At 34.8% G+C, this 5,173-nt stretch overlaps 1 pseudogene; it reads right to left on the bottom strand.

Annotated features, from left to right (window-relative positions):
* Window positions 1-1,748: 1,748 nt before the first annotated feature.
* On the bottom strand, window positions 1,749-3,712 carry LOC107545423 (amidophosphoribosyltransferase-like; annotated as a pseudogene).
* Window positions 3,713-5,173: the final 1,461 nt, after the last annotated feature.

Genomic DNA, 5,173 nt, shown 5'->3' with positions numbered 1-5,173 from the left:
TTTTTAATTATACGATATGTGGCCTTTTGTGTCTGACTTCTTTTATTTAGCATAATGTGTTCAAGGTTCATTCATGTTGTGGCATAATTCACTTTCATTAGGAGCAAAAATAATTGAATGGGGGAAATATAGTTTTTCCAACAAATAGTTCTGGAGCAACTGGATACTATAGGCAAAGAAGAAAAAAAGAAAACTTTGATCTAAATCTCACACTTTATACAAAATTTAACTCAAAATGAATCAGAGACAAATATAGAATGTAAGAACTATAACACTTTTAGAAAAAAAATGAGGAAATCTTCATTGTCTAAAGTTAGGCAAAAAGTCCTTAGAATTGTCACCAAAAGTACAATACATAAAAGGGAAAAATTGTGAATTAGATTTCATTAAATTGAAAAATATGTTCTATGAAAGACCGTTAAAAAGATGAAACAAGAGAATAACAGCAACATTTCAAAAACTAATAATCATGAAATACCTAAAAGTTTGGAGGAAGTGTAAAATGATGGTTTTAACCACCAAAAATATGATACTTATTCACATGCCTGTTAGTTATTTAGATTAGCTATATAAGCAAGCCACTGCACAGTTGGGAAAAATGGACAAAGTGTTTTTATTTTAAGATTATTCTAGGGTTAGATAGGGTCATAATTACAATCAAAACTGTACATATGAGGTATAATTGATTTTTGCAGAAAACATTACATTTAACTCTCCTCTCTTATTTGCTATATATCTCCTGCCTTGACCTAATCTCTTACAAACATTTTAAAGCATGCACCTGTCAAAAACCACTTACTACCTGCCTTCTCATTTCAGGCATACAAAATTAGCCAATATTTGTATCAAAAAGAATATCACAGCCTGGCTGGTGTTGCTCAGTGGTTGAGCATCGACCCATGAGCCAAGAGTTCACCAGTTCAGTTTCTGGTGAAAGCACATGCCTTGGGTGTGGATTTTATCTTCAGTGGGGACCTGCAGGAGGAAGCTCATTGATGTTTCTCTCTATCCTTCTCTCTTCTTCTCTCACTAAAAATCAATAAAAACATTTTTTTAAAAAAGAATACCATATATTGCCATATTATATGAAATTAGCAAAGTTCAATTATGAAATTATTTCATAACTGAATTTCAACAGCTCTCAAAAATTATTTTATAAATTTCTGTAAGAATTTTTGGGAAGGTATAGTACCAGTTATTCTCCGCTAAAACAGAAAAGTATCTATTCTTTGCGTTACTGCTGATGATCTGAAAACAAATATATGTGATCTCAAAATTGGTAGCTTCAAAGTTTTACTAAAACTGATAGGACTAACTAAATTTCTTGATAACCAAAATATTTATCTAAGATTATTAGAATAAACAAGTCACTTAGGTATACTTTTCAGAAAAAACTCTGCACAAAAGTAAAATGTAAGCATATGGGATGATTTTTACATTTATCACCTGAATAACAGTCACACTTTAATAAGGCTGCTACTTTTAAAAAATATGTTTTTATTGATTTCAGAGAGAAGAAGAGAGAGGAAAATTGAGATAGAAACATCAATGATGAGAGTCACTGATTCGCTGCCTTCTGCACTCCTCCTACTGGAGATCGAGCCCACAACCTGGGCATGTGTGCTGACCAGGAATCAAACCGTGACCTCCTGATTTATGGGTCTATGTTCAACCCCTAAGCCACGCTGTCCGGGTTAAGGCTGTTACTTTTTAACCAACTTTATATATTTAATAAAAAAATCATAAGGCTACTGTTCCAGTTCTACAGGATATTCTTCAGTGAGGCAAGCTGTACAACTATTATTTTAAAAACATTACAGACTATTTTCATTTTCTTGAATCATGATCTCTTGCTTTTTTATTTTCTGATTTTTAAATAATTTTATACCTTTCCATGAAGATGAATTCAGTACTTTTACTGACATACATGACACTGTTTGATCCTGGATATTCTGCAAGACTATCAAATTTATTGGCAATAAGCTCTCCTTCTGTGGAAATGTTTATTCTCATGAAGAATGGAAATCTTATTGGTGAGAAAGCTACCCAAACGTGCACTTCTTTTGCATGAGATTCTTTGAAAAATTTTATTGTAGATGGAATGGTATTGTTTCTTACAAATGAATCATCTATAGGAACAATTATTTCACCTTTAAAGCTGTCTGACAATACTACAAAATTTTATTTTTGAACATCAAATTCTCTTAATTTCATATCTGCTAGAACAAAGTTCTTCTGAGATATCAGTTTTTATACAGCCCCTTCACATGTGGAAGTCCACATTTTCCTGAGTAACCAAGAACAGAAGGCATAGCAAATTCAGGAACAGTGCTCAACAAATCCTGTTTACAGGTGCTTAAATTGCCAGATGCTGACCACAATGATATCTTACTACTTGGTCTTCAAACATGCCATTTGGTTTTTCAAAATAAACATGTTCAAAGATACAAAGAGCCATTGGGTTTCCTTGAGGCTTTAATAAATACCAAGTGTTTGGACATAATGTCTGAATATTTTCATAATTTCTGTAGGCAAGACTTTATAACAACACAGTGTACCAATAGATTAAAAAGCTACAATATCCTGAAATCATTATCCACCCTTCTGTTTTTGTAGATTCTGTTTTTGTAGGTTTTGTTTTTGTAAGTTTTTCATTTTTCTTTTGCACTTACATTAGTTACAGGAATAAAATGACTAATGCACAATTAGCATCTTTGTGAGTGATAAGTAGGACTCTTCCATGGATGACCTCTTCACTAAGTTTTTAGTCCTTGACACTCGCTCTGTGGTTTTATCTCATTTTGAGGAGGTATACACCAGTAACTGGGTAATCAGGATCATTACCGTGATGCAAAAGCTTTTTTCTTACTGGGAAAACACGTACTAATTCAACAGTATATGCCAAAACTACTTTCCTATGAAGTGCTGATAATTCTCTAGTTCAGTTTCCCGTAGAAGTGTATCATACATGCCCAATTTCAATATTTGAACTATATGATTTTTTAAATTGTCCTCAGTAAAGACATGATTTACAAGACCCATTGCCTTGTACGTTGCTGCAGCCCTATGAGTCCAAGGGTGATTTTATGTGGCATATCTAATTGCATGGACTGTCAAGCCCAGACTATATTTAACTTTCTATGAAGAGAAAAACTTGTGATTTGATTTTGTATAAATAAGTGAATGGAGAAAGTTATCATGTGTGGAAAAAAAGGCATGCTAGAGTGGCCATCTTTGGGGATATTATGGGAGTCAAGCCTGCTATAGCAGGGACTGGCCATTTTCATATTGTCATTATAATAGGAACATAATTAAGATCAAGGTGCAGCATACCAAACCTTTGTGGTGGGAATATGTATCAGGTAGAAGAAGTTGAGGGTAAAGGCATGCACTTCATTTTGGTGATTACCCTGCTTCAAGGTCAGAGCTGAGGACTGCTTTTCTAAGGGAAATTCAGTTAGGCAAGAGTTCCTGACAATAAACAGGACTGAGAGGATGTGTCAGAGAGGAGGCTGGTGTGAAAACACACATATACATTCATGAATTTACATTTGCATTTTAATATCTCCATAATATAATCCCACATTTCCCTTCAAGAAGTTTTGTGGGTTTTCCTTTCTTTGGAAAGTACCATCCAATCTCTTCCCATCTAAATCCTTTAATTTTTCAAGGCTCAGCTCGAGTACCTGCCATATCCTCCACATGCAACCATTCATCCACCTATTCATTCAGTCAACAAATATTGAATTTGTCTTATTGAATTATCGATTGCAAATTTATACAGCTGAAAGCAATCTATAATTTCTAAATCATTTTATCAATTTGTTTGTACCTTATTTATGACATTTACCATATTTGGACTATGAATTTTATGGCAAATAACTTATTTTTCTTAAGCATAGCGAAGGCAGAAACCATGCTTATTTATCTTTATATATTTCACAATGACCTGAATTCAATTGGCACATATTTTTGGATGTTCTCTGTTGCTCTTGAGAAATTCCAGAACTTCCCTACTGTTCTTGCTCCAAATTTATTATTTCCAGAATATACCAAGAGAGTCACTGTATCAAACACAGCCTGAATCCCTGTTGAATACTTTTCTTATGACTCCACATTTATTAGAAGGAACCATTTGTAAATGTTTTGTACTTCATACAAATAACACTTTCAAAACAAATTTCTAGTTTGTTGAGCCACATCAACCAAAATGAACAATTAGTCAAGATTTCAAATATGTCACTTAGCATAATTTTCTCCAGGTCCACCCATACTGTCCCAAAGGGTATTAGATTCTTCTTCTTTACAGCTTCATAGTATTCCATGGTGTATATGTCCCATAGCTTTTTTATCCACTCATCTACTGATGGGCACTTGGACTATTTCCAGATCTTAGCTATTATAAACTGTGCTGCTATGAGCATAGGGGTACATATATTCTTTCTGATTAGTGTTTCAGGATTCTTAGAATATATTCCTAGAAGTGAGATCACTGGGTCAAAAGGCAGTTCCATTTTTAATATTTTGAGGAACCTCCATACTATTTTCCATAGTGGCTGCACCATTCTGCATCCCCACCAGCAGTGTACTAGGGTTCCCCTTTCTCCACATCCTCGCCAACATGTGTTATTTGTTGATTTGTTGATGGTAGCCATTCTGACAGGTGTGAAGTGATGTCTCATTGTGTTTTTAATTTGCATCTCTCTGATGGTTAGCGATGCTGAACATTTTTTCATGGAATCACTGGGTCAAAAGGCAGCTCCATTTTTAATTTTTTGAGGAAACTCCACACTGTTTTCCATAGTGGTTACACCAGTCTGAAGCCAGGCAGAGAAAGACAAATATCACATGATCTCACTTATACTTGGAATCTAAAGAACTTCATAAACTGATGAACAGAATAGATTCAATGACATGGAAGCATAGATCAGACTTGCCGCGTCCCCTCCCAACCATGTCGTCTGACAAGATCTGGACGTGGAGAGGAAGCTTCAAGGAAGGTGTCTTCTGAGGAGAGGACGTGGCATGTGGGTAGGAGTAATTGGCTTAATAGGAATATCCCTTCTCCTCCTTGGAGGGGGATTTTGGGCCATAAATCAATAACTAACTTGGGAATGGTAAACAATGTTCTCACTTCTGAAGAAATCCTGATTTCTCCAAGTCCAGTCACTAT

The sequence above is a fragment of the Miniopterus natalensis genome, chromosome X, assembly GCF_054644295.1.
Source record: "Miniopterus natalensis isolate mMinNat1 chromosome X, mMinNat1.hap1, whole genome shotgun sequence".
NCBI classification, from domain to species: Eukaryota; Metazoa; Chordata; class Mammalia; order Chiroptera; family Miniopteridae; genus Miniopterus; species Miniopterus natalensis.
This window is presented reverse-complemented; position numbering and strand designations above follow the sequence as displayed.